Raw genomic sequence first — 13,018 nt, forward strand, 5'->3', positions numbered from 1 at the left:
TAAACATTGTTCTCTCAAATTTGTTTTGGAGGTTTTCTCAAGAAACCAATCCTTCTATCAGAACAGTAATTTAAAATTTAAACTTGATGTCTCACCCCAGCTTCAGAAATTGAGTAGTATTTCAAATAATCACAGCGGCAGTGAATGAAACAAAAAGCACATCTTTCAATCTATTGCAAGGCTTCTCTTTGTCCTTTTCTGGTGTCGACTAACTGGCCCTGTCTGACTTAAACTGCCGTTCTGACTCCTCCAGAACACTAAAAAGAAACTCGAGCCACTGTCTCATTGATATGCACAACATAAGCTGGTGATGACATGACAGTGTAGTTCCCAGGATCCTCTTAAAAAGAACCTTTCAATAGCTCAATAACCCTTACCTGGATAATAAAAGTTAATAACATTATTTCCGGAGAGCATACAGTTGGCTATGGTGAATGCAGTTTTCTACAATCTGGGAAACAACAGGGACTGTTTATGTACATCTTGTTCATAACAAATTATAATTTAACTGTTACTTTCGGCAGCTCATAATTAAAGCACATTTATTGAAGATATTTCATTTGGTTACCTGTAATGAAAAGCCAGTTTTAGCAAGTATTGATTTTTTATTCTTTTCCAAATGGTATCATATGTAATGCAGTCAGTGGCATAGATATAAATGTTAGGAAAAGAGATTTTGCTTTTCATGTACATGAATGTTTCATATCCAACATATTTAGAGCTTATTCTAGGAAGAGATTGAGTTGCTCTCTGGAAAAATAAAATTGATGTTATCAAAATTCGGCTACCCACTAGATTTGTGTATTGCTTTGGATAAACACAAAAAAATTAATGACTCAACATCTCAAATATCATGTCACTTGGCACCTACTGTAGTAATGTTGTATGAGCTGATAAAACCTGCTTGTTGTATCTCATGCTAATGAAGTTTACATATTTAATTAATTTTATTATTTTTTATAGGCTTATTCACTTAAATAGGCTTTATACATGCTGTACTGCAGTTGTCAATGTAGATGTCTCTGCAAATCCTGATCTCCAGCTGTCACCCACACATTTTAGACATTTTCACCTTACAAACAAACTACACTCAAGTTTCATATGCAGTTCCTGTTTTGGGCAGCTCTTTAATAGTAGTTCTTCAAGGACTAAATGAGGCTTTTCCTTTAGGTTCTTCTGCATTTGCCAAAATCAATCCAAGATCAGTTTCTGATCTGTTATAAAAACTGTAGTGAAGCTTGATGACTTCACAAAAACATTTACAAAGAATTTCTCACTATTTGCAAGTATGGTGGGTTAACAACAAAGCAAAATTAAGGTAAGTAGATTCCAAAAATCAGTTTAACCTTGTCCTTCTACTGACCTCTGTAGGGTATCTTCCCTGGTAATAGTTTGTTAATTTCTTGTGTTGATCATAAACATGTTTTATTATATAAATATATGTGTAAATATTGTGATGGTGAAAGAAATATTCAATATCAACACTGTAAAACAATTCATTTCAACTTTGGTTTTTAATTTTTCATTGTATTACATATTAATAGTAAACAACACCGAAAATAGCTTTCTGATGCTTTCTGTTTGAATGCAGCATGTTTAAAATACCAAAAGGCAACATCGAAGTCCAGTGCTTTTGCAGCTACTTTAAATCTGTGCTGAGGAAATGCAGACACAAAATTCTTTTGCTTTGCTCTGGGGGAAAAAAATATTATTTTTGATGATAGAGCCGACCCTTAACTATGGTTATGTAAATAAGTCATTTATGTAAGGGAAATTATATAGTCACAGCATTTGTGTTTTTGCTGTATACCCCCCTAGCAAAATTAAACTTGGCATACATTGTGAGTCTTGTGTGCTTTGTTGATGGGGCCCTGGACTCAATTATGTCCTCTGTTTTCCCATCTGCCCTTGAGATTTTTTTGATTCTGACTTTCCTGTCCCTCTTTTGCCTACAGTTTACAACAAAAAGGGGAAAAGTGCCCCTAAACTCCTCAATTACAAAAAAAGGTTTAAATCATTCCAGGGAGGCAGTGGCCCCTTTCAAGGGAGGTGTCCCCCCTCCCTTTAAGATTAGACCACGCATACAGCCAGATGGTTCCCGTCTGCTGGCTTTTTTCAATCCACTTCCTCCCACACAGACAGCAGAACCCCCGTCCCTCCCCAACTGGCCTTTCTGTTCCACGGCTGGAAATAATCTTTTATTGCCCAGTTGTTCGGAAGTGACCTCCTGCCCTTGATTAGATAGGGCTGGGTCCTATCACATGATTGTGTTTGAGCTGGCAGTTTCTTTTTTATCTAAGCTTGGTGATCCTGTGTCAGGGATAACAATGAAAAGCTTTGCAGACTTTTAGTGTGTCCGCAGCTCTGCTGGGGGCAGTTTGTGGGGGTCACATAGGGTGTAGAGAAGGGAGGAGGAGGAGCTCTGGCTGCTGTTAACCTCTCCGGTGCTAGTTTACTTCCTCCTGATGATCACAAGAGAGGTGTCTTTCAATGCCTTTTTCTTTTTCATCTGTACAAAAGAGGACCTACAAATCTTCGCCAAGAATGCAAAAGGCGGGGAGTTAGAGCTGGCGTCTTTCAAATTTTTGATTCTCGTTGGCCGCTTTTCAAAATGCACCAGCGGGCATGAAAATAGGAATTTCTGCATCCCTCCAAAACTCTCATCTTATGATTACCTTTTACAGCCTTTCTTTTGTTTTAAAGTATTTCAAGAAACAAGCACATACATACACATACAAAGCCCAAAACCCCAAACCCATTTTGCAATTAATGTTTTAATTATAAAATGATGTACCTCTTACCATTTCAATCTAAATACATTTTTTAAAAATAAAACAGTTTTCCGTTTTCCTTTTTTTATAGATTGTTAGATGACCAGGTGTTAGCTCTTGAAAAAGAAAAACATTTTCTTACAAGAGTGACAGTTACTTGTTTCACCATGTATTAGACTTCACCTCCTAAAGCCTCTTTCACTTTTCTAAAAACACATACTTGTTTTATATTGATAATTTCCAAGCCTCAAACATGTAGAATGTTAAATATTGTGAGCTGGCACAGACTTTTAATTTAGCTGCTGTTGTGTTAAATTACTTTTCAAGGCATATTATTTTTTTTCACCATATGAAATAATTGCAGTAGAACCATATTTTGGATTTGGTTTAGTTTGATCAAACAACAACAATGAAAAAAAATGTCTAACCCTAAGCCAAAAACAACAGAGGTAACAGCTTTGCGTAATTTTAAGAAATTCAGCAGATGTCGACAAATTCTGCTATAGTAATTAAAGTGCTTTTTTCTATTCATCTCTCTTGTTCCTATGGTACTATAAAACACAACAATGCATCTGAGCTCTTATTACATCTTGTGAATTAGGCCAGAGGATTTGAATAGGTGTGAATAGACAGCAGAGCACCTAGATTACAGCTATTGAGAGACAATGCTGAAAAAATGTTTTGCTACCAGTACTCATTAAGAGTGACAGGTCTTATTCTGAAAAAGACACCCAAAGTTTAGGGTTACAGAGAAAGACAGATTAAAATGCTGTTGTGCTCTGCTTATTATTTTGATAACCAATTTAAATTATGAATCAGAATCTTCCACCTGATGTGACTGTCTATAGGAACCGCTATAATCAGGTACAAAACCAAACAGGTGATAGCAAATGTCTTGACACCAACATTTTACTTTATCACATTAAAATAGTAGGCATTCATTGAAAGTGTATAGTTTGCATTTTCCTTACCCAGCAGTAAACCAGATATGGGCAAATTGTCTGTGTTAATTTTCAAGTTTCTTATCAATCTGATATTTTTCCAAACCACATTAAAGTCTCAACTGCCTGCAAATTATTTAAGACAAAGCCTTATGAGTTATAAAATATTTGACTCTGCACAACTGGTCCTTTGAAACTGTACTGTATTTAATGCCTTTAAAGTGTTGATGCTAATGCTTTTAAAATACCTCTTGATGTTGCCTCAAACATCAAGATGTTTTAAAGTAATTTAATAAAATAAATAAATGATCAAAGACATATAATTCTTTTTGTGCTGGTTACCAGCTGCAGTTCAATGTTTTGAACTAGTTAAAAGAGACCATTTGTATTGTTAGTTTAATACATGGAAAGCCAATTTAGCACACCGTGTAACACAATAATTTTTGCAGTTGATGGCACTTTGAATGTGGATACCCTCCTGATTAAATTTATCCATGATTTGTGAGAATTATTTTAATTTCCATCTAGCTAAGCAGTGTAAATTGCAAACAAACCAGTCTATTGAAATGTATTAAATAGCATCCTTCTGCAATATCCTAGAAGGCCTGATCAAAGATATTAGCATCTACATATTTTTCTTGATAAAAGCTTGAAAATGAAGAAACTTTACTCATATCTGAGCTCAGAATTTGTATCTGAGAGATACCGAAGAATACTCATTTCAGTTTTTTAGATAAATTCCAACAACAACCCCTTAAATTAGTGTGTTATACAGCTCGATCATGCCTTTTCCACATTTTCTTTCAGACGTGAAGATTCCAGGATTATCTGTACATAGTAAGATATGGTCTTGTGTGGGGGATGTTCTCTCCTCTGTTTCCAAAAGCTCCGAGGGTCTTTGACATCAAAGGAATGCATATGGAGAAAACTTATCTGTTGTTGATTTTAGGCTTATGCAGAAGCAGAGGGTTATGGAAACACTTCAAGGAGTTAAAGGAATAGCCTATATCATCTTTTTTTCACATTTCTATAGCCCTTACTTTTTAAGGATCATGGCACGTGTACTCTGCTTGGATTGTTGGTTTGCCAGTCTAAGTAAGCATTCGAGCTGTGATTGAAAGTTAAGATTCCTCAAGGTTAAATACTGAAAAATGTTGGTTCGAATATCAGTGTCATGCAAGAAAAGGGGGTTTTAGACAATCATGCAACCACAATCCCTCTCATTCAGCTTTGAAGAATTCTTTTCAGAAATATTTTTTTCTTGGAACTTTTATTTAATGTGGAATGTAACTAGTTGGGCCAAATAGACCCCTTATTATTTGTAACATTATACATATGTTCATGTCTAACTTTTGTAGCAGAAAAAATAATAATTATACAGAACACACATTATTGTTTATTTGATATATATGCTATTACTATCAACAATACTTACATGTAATTAGATACAATTATTACATTAGATATAAGATAAAGATAACCTGATTTAAGTTATATCACAATCACTTAAGATATGTTTGGATTAATAAAATAAAAAAAAACAGTAACTATCACTGTGTGATAAGTAAGTGAATCCTTAGATTTAAGTAATGGAGGCATGTCCTTGAGCAGCATAATGACTTCGAGTAGACGTTTCCTGTAACTCTTTATCGGTATCTTACATGGGCTTTTATGTAATTCGGCCCATTTCTCCTTATTTAAGTGCTTCAAATTGACAACAGTTGAGGGTTTCCTTGCATAACAAGGTCCTGTCATAGCATTTCAGTGGGGTTTAGGTCCAGGCTTTAACTTGGCCATTCCAAAATATGAATTCATTTCTTCTTCAGCCATTCCTTTGTAGATCTGCTTGAAAATTTAGGATAATTGTTTTGCTGTATCCATCCACTTTTGACTCAGCTTCAGCTCAACATTCTGTTCCAGAATTTGCTTATACTACACTGAATTCATAGTTCTATCAATGATGACAAGCCTTCCTTAGACAGCAAAGTAACTCTAAATCATGATACTTCCACCTCCATGCTTGATGGTAAGAATGGACTTCTGTTGGAAGGCAGTGTATTGTTTTTGACACACAAATGTTTTTCTTTTTTAGCTAAAAAGTTTTGACTCCTCTTTCCAGACAACATGTTTCCAGAAGTCTTGTCAGATTGACCAGGTGCTGTTTGGTGAACTTGAGATGGATGACACAGTTCTTTTTAGAGAGAAAGGGTTTCTCCTGGCTCTCTTTGCTTGAAAACCATCCCCCTTCAGTCTTTTCCAGATGGTTAATGGATGAGCGCTGACATTACCATCAGAAAGACAGACCTGCATGTAGTGCTTAAAAATAACTCTTTAAATTCTTTGAGAGTTCTTGGATGATCTTGTCAGGACAAGAATCACTGTGGTCTAGAATATTTTCCATGTATAGATTGTGTGACAGTGGATGGATGGAGATCTATATGTTTAGAATTAGTTTTGTAAGCCTTGGCAGACTGAGTATCAAATACTCTTTTTTCTGAGGTTCTTGATTGTGGCGTGACATGTTTCCACTAACCTGTATGGTGAAGATCATCCTCATTAAATTTCTGACTACCAGGAAAGGGCTCCCCAGATTCAGTCTTTGTTTCTGTATTACTCAATTTTTTTAACAACAATTCTACTTGCTCCCTTAATTGTAAACTTAAATTAAATCTGCTCTTACATAAAGTAAATATCTGTCGGTTTATGATTTGGTCTATTTTTGCATTGCATTAAGCTATGGCGATAAGCCAGATCTTTTCTTGTCCATCCCCTGCTGCTAAGAAATACACCCCATCACTTCCTGACACCATATCCACTAATGGAAAGTCTTGTGACAATCTGAGAGTCAGCTCTGTGATGAGTATTTCGATTGCAGTGTGATTGACACAAATTTCATTCTGTGGAAGGTAAGTTAAAGTAATATTTTTAACCTTCTGAGCCCAGACTCCAACAGTGACTGATCACAAAAGCAATGGAGTTAGAATGGAGTAATTTAAAACATACATTTAATGTTGAAGAAGTTAGTACTTTCCATTTGAGACAATATTCTTGACTAATTCAGCTGACTAAATACAGTTCATTACCGTGGACTCATCTATCAAAATATGTTTTCAATATTTTAAACTGTGATTCATCCTAGAGAGTAGTCATTAAAGACCGTAGGTAAATTATCTGAATTCTGTCAAAGTGTGCAAACCCTGTTTCTGCAACAACATATTATTTATTTATATATACTGTATATTGTATATTGTGCTATCCTGGGAAGACCAGGGTTTGCAGAAACATGGTGACTACACAATACTTTCACAAATCTGTAACATTTTGTGATACCATAAAGTTCCCCTTTAACAATAAATCTGCTGCGAGCACCTAATTAGGGATACATAATCTCAGGTGAATTCTGTGCCTCTCCACTATGTCTATTTAGAACAGTTTTTGTTGCAATTGCAAATAATATGACATTCTGTCAATTGAAAGGGATAAAACACGTAGTGACCACAACTACACTGTTGTGGAATTCTGGAACCTGGTTGTACACAAGTCCTTGCTAATCTTGCTAAACTCTGCAAGTTTCCCAGAGTGCAATGAAAGAGGTTTCATATGGTTATGAGACAAAATCACGTGTAATGGGGTTCTTGTCATTTTTGCTTTTTTTACATTTTAGCTTTGTCTCAGGAGAAAAACAATCAAGACACGAAAAAAATACTGTTAAAATTCCTTAATCTTTTTTGGTAACTGCCAAATGCACAAAAAATAATTGTCTTGAAAATAATTTTGTAAGCATACCTAACTCCAGCATAGGATAAACATGTCCATATTAGGACTAATTGTTGACACATGTCCATCAAGTTGGTGTGGTGCATGTCATTTTCTGTCTGCCTGAAGGATGATCAGTACAGAGGAGAAGCTTAAAGATGAAAGTATGAATCCTGTCTCTTGAAGCACTAATACAATCACAAATCCTATGTGGTTGTTCACATCAATTGGCCTGGTGATGACTAAGGAGGGTAGTCATATTGGTAGGACATTTTTCAAAAACTAACAGGGCTGTCTCCTTCGGTTTCCTCAGGTAAACTTTTAAGCTGAAAGATAATTCTTTCTGATTCTTTCAACCTGTGACAGTACTGTTGCTGGACAACCTGAAGTTTGTCCACATACTTAATGTCCTAATCAATAGTGAGAACTACAGTGGTAGATCTCTTTTCCTTTTAGTGAAAGTAGGTTTGGCTAGCCACTATATTGGCATAAACAGCTTTAAAATCTATAAAAAGCTTGGTTTTCAAACACCCCCTGAGGCCGTGCACAGTGAAATCCCACATCGAGTAAAGCTGCGCTCAGACAACAAGGTTATGATGGTGTATCATCACATAAAATCATGGAGCCAGAGTCACTTCTTTGTTTTGAAAGAACTGGGATGCCCAGTCCTAGAGCTGGAGAATTCCTTTTCTCTGGGGTTTGTATGTTATTACTATAATAACTATATAGAGTTTGATGCACTGAAATGAAATGTGGCTTTAATGAAATGTTGGGCGGTGAGTATAGGAGTGAAAACCACTGGAAGCTCTCCTGGGAAACGTTACATTGTGTATTATTGCACAATTTTGTCCAAACATGGATGTGCTCCAGAATTCCAGACTGGTAGGAACAAACGCGTTTTCCTCAGGAGCTACTCCAACATTGATCAGAATCACAAGAAAAAGATCTTCTTATCATCTTTTTATTGTTTTGCTATTGATTCTTGGGGTCATTACTTAAAATACTGTCATTTACCTAACTCTCATATCAATCCATTCTAAACTTTCAGAAACTATGAATAATATTGAATGGCATATGATGCAATAGCCATTGCAATAAATGTCTGCACAATAACAATAATATACGCAATGTTCTCCTTAATGTCTCCCCTGAATATTTATACATTAAAGAGAATGTAAAATATTTTAAATCTACTAAATGAAATAATACTCCATTAAGAATGGAATCATAAAATGGACTTAATGCTCGGGAATATGACTCACAATTGGATATAATACATGAACAAGATGAGTCTACTTTACATACATTCTACAGGCAGATTTTTTGTATACTTCTTCCTTTTTCCTGCTTTAAAAATATATTGATGGCCTAAATCCTGACTTTAATTAGATATGTTTTTAATTGCCACTGTCTGTGGCCTCTCTTCTTTCCATTACAGCTGCAAGGGATATATGAGAGCTGAAAAGGAGACTTGGCCACCCTTGCTTGTGTATCTCACATCATTATTCATAGAACTGAATACAAATGCATTGGAGAAATAAAAAAAGTGAAACCATCTGTGTGGAAATGCCTTTTCTTTATGATGTTACTGGTTTTTGCAAGGCAGTAACAAGTTGAAATTTTGCCACAATCAAATGCTCCATTTCCTTTAACAGGAATATTAGAAAAAAAATGTGTTGTGGTGGTCTTTTGGGGATAAAAAAGGTCAGTGCGCCCGTGCTCTCTCAGACATATATGGCATGTGAAGACTGCTAACAACGAATAGTTTGAACCTCAACTCAACTGTGCTTCTTAAAAAAAACAGGAAAAAGAAAACATACCCCCCTTCTATTCCTTCATGCCCTGCAGGTGTAACATACAGTATGCTTGTCCTGGTATGTAAAACACAGTATCTGTAGAACTTTTGCTAGAGACCTGGTTTATCTTTACCATGATGTACTTATGAAGTAGCAATATTGCGCATTGCCCACAGCACATGTTGAAGTTTCTTTGACTTTAAGCATGCATTACCCTTACTTTCATATCAAGGTAATTTTTTTGCTGGAACAACATGGGAGATCAGGACAGGTGCCAGCATGTTCTCCAGTAGCTTCTAATATTCCTGGCAGAATAATATGAGCGTTTTTTTCAGCGATCACCTGTTTGGGCTGTTGCTGCAAGTGTGATGCAGATTGCACATGAAATATGTCAAGTGGGTCGGTTTAAGAAAGCCATTATTTTTCAGAATATATTCAAATTTTCAGTGAGTAAGCTGTTATGGGGAAGGGGGGGGGGGTTGTTAATCAGATGATGATGATATGTTCCGGCCATGCATGGATATAATGTGTGCTAAGGGAAAGCCTTATGCTTACAATGTGTTCCCCTTTGCATAAAAAGTTTTACACAGATGTTTGATGCCTTGTTTTTAATCTCCCAGAGTTCTGTATATGGATTTGATACGATGTAGCAAGTAATAAGGCATTTTGGTTGATAAGTCAGAGACCATGGGTACAGGTTTTATTAGTATCAATTAGATGGCTGGGGAGTAAAGGATACCATTAGTTAAGGATGGATGGGTTACTGTGTAGATCCTAGCTCAGTCCAAAGGGGAGCTGGAGCCTATTCCAGCAAGCCACAGGCACAAGGCAAGATAAACCTTGGAGGTGATCTCAGAGCAGACTCACAGACACAAACACACTTGCACCTGGTCCAATTTTCCCAGAAGCCAATTAATTAAAGTATGTTCTTGTATGGATTGTAGGAGGAAACCAGAGCAGCTGATGAAACTCCATGCTAACATGGAAAGAACATACAAAATCCACACAGATGACACCTCAGGACTGGAATTGAACCTAGGGCCCCAGCATTGTAAGACAGCAAAGCTAACCACTGCTCACCCTTGGAATAATTCACATTTGTTAATTTAAAATAATCTAATTAATTTTAAATTAATTTAGTTTTGTACATAATGATTTAAATTGTGGTGTTTTTGTGTGCTATCGTAAATATTTTTTCATATTCATATATTTTTTCAATGTCTGTGGAATGGTTTGTCCAGCATTCAATGCTAGTGAATGTTTCAGTCTAAGAATTAAAAATCAATGAAAAGCTTTCTTCTAAGAAAATGAACTAGCATTTTTTTTCTAAAGTAAAGTAAACAGAATTCTATTCAAAAGGATTAACATTTACATATTTTGTTACAAGGTTCGCTTCTAAGTAGTGCTGGTAGGATTAAATATACATAACAAATGGTAAAGCAATCTGAAGAGAGATGTCATGGAATGTCTTTTTGATTTACAGGATGGCCCTCAAAGCTTTTGCTTCAGAACAAAATTTACTTTTCCTATTTGAATAAAAGCTGTCCAATTTTCTAAAAATTTCCAAATGATTTTTTGGTCTTTAAGTTTCCACAGCAAAATTTTTCTACTGTTAAATGTGCATCTCAAAACTGTTAAAATGTTTTCAGAAGTTATGGATTGAATTTTGCTCTGAGAATAAAAATTGAAAATCACTTTCTAAATGACCTAGAAGGCCTTATGTAAAAAACAGGATGCTAAACCTTTATACATTTTAGTTATGTACATTATAGTGAGGAAATAGCTGCCTGGACTACAATATGAAAAACATATGGTGCATGAAACAGTTTTTTTGTGTATGTACTTTTGTATGAGCTATTGCAAGTCTACCTTTAAGCCAAGATTTTAGCTTTTTCAACCATACAAGGATATATGCTGTGCCTTTTGCGCAATCTTTGCAAGTTCTGCTTGGAACAGACTGTGGAATGAATAATATATGGCTCTGTGTATTCAGAATAATTTCAATTTCTTTGTGAAGTGACCCTTTTTGCTGAAAATCTTTCATTATTGCTGATTCAGAACGCATGCACAGTTATAGCTACAGCCTCTATGTGAATAAAGTTACATTTTGTCTTGGAATAGAATTTTTCATTACTAACCTATTGTCACCTGAATAATTTTGGATACATTTATAGGAACCACTAAAATACAATACAATTTCAAACTCACCATCTTCTGACATTTAAAATCTTTGTGGCATATTTACTATTTAACACATGGTATTTAAAATATCAGAATCTTTTTGATCACTTGAATCACGTAAACTTCAAGTGATCAGGATCACATGCTGTAGAAATGTGCAGAAATGAGCTAAAATGGGCTCATATCTTTAAAAAAGCAGGCATGTTATTTTGATAAAGACTACTTAAAACTGCTCATCCTTTAATTCTTTTAATTCTCTGGAAAAAAAACAGAAGCCTGCGAGTGATATGGTGTGGATCACTTCAGAGAACGCTGCTGGTTCTGTAGTAATTTCAGAATGCAGGAGTTTACTATAGACAGTTTCTCTTCTGTGGTTTGATATACCATAGCACTCTTGGGCTTGTGTAAATTTTGGTGGCGACTGCTCTGCTGGTACCAGTTCCATGAAAGGATCTTCAAGACTGACTAAAGGATAGGGGGGTGGGGGTTGAAAAGTTTAGAACACTGTAGGTGCTGTTGTGTACATTTTCCTCATCTGCATTTCAATGAAACCTGCTTGTTGACTTGGTGCCCGGTTGCTACAGAATACGCCTTTGTTGGTTTTTCAGCTCTGGTCTAGTCCACTTGCTTTCAGTGGGGAAAGGAAGGGGGGGGGGTTCAGTTTGGAATGGGGCTGGTGTGTGGTAGCGTATGTATGCATGTGTGTGTGTGCGCACTTGTGGGGTGGGTGGTTGGGTGGGGAGGGAGAAGTTGGCGGTTGTAGGACACATTGAGTTTGTTAAGTCAGGCAGAACACTCAACAGGAAGGAAGGAAGAAGGGATTCTCTTTAGTGCCATTGTCTGGACAACAAGGTTTAGCAGCCAAAATGACCATTTAGTCTATAGGGTGTACTTCACTACCTCCCTGCTTCTCAGAGTGGAAAGGGAGAAAGGCGGTAAGCAGTAAGAGAGTGTAACAGAATGTCCTGAGAAACAATATGTAAATAGCCAAGGCTTTGTTAATGTTTAACACATCATTTGTAAGAAAAATACTTGCATGAAGACTAGAGCGATAATGGAAGAATTTGGCTTTTTACCTGCAGCTAACTTTCTTAAATATCTGCCTCCAGCTGTTATGTGCATTTAGGAATAGTTCAGTAAAACGATTAATGATAAAACCTCTAAAAAGGGTTTTCTTAAGGTCACCAATGAACAATGCATTGGTGTTATTCACTTCAGAAGACATATGTTTTAAAGGCAAAATGAAATAAAAATGTGCTGTGCTTTCCAGTCAATGAAAGAATTAAAAATACAAAAATAATATGTTGCTTTTCTTGCCTTATACTAGTATCAGTAGGAGATATTGAGAGATTGTTTGTTATGCAATATCAAGAAAAAAAACATATTAAGATGTGAGTGGGAGACACAGAGAAAAACGTCCGAGATGACAGTCAAGGGCCGCAGCCTTATGTAGTGAGGATTGTACAGCTGAAAGTCTTGGGTGCACACTAGTCTGCAAGATGTCAGGGTGGACTTGCTTCCTCTCACATAGCAGCTGATTAAAATGGCTGATTAAGTGCAGCCATGATTTTTG

This window comes from Atractosteus spatula, chromosome 1, assembly GCF_055471065.1.
Source record: "Atractosteus spatula isolate fAtrSpa1 chromosome 1, fAtrSpa1.hap1, whole genome shotgun sequence".
NCBI lineage: Eukaryota > Metazoa > Chordata > Actinopteri > Semionotiformes > Lepisosteidae > Atractosteus > Atractosteus spatula.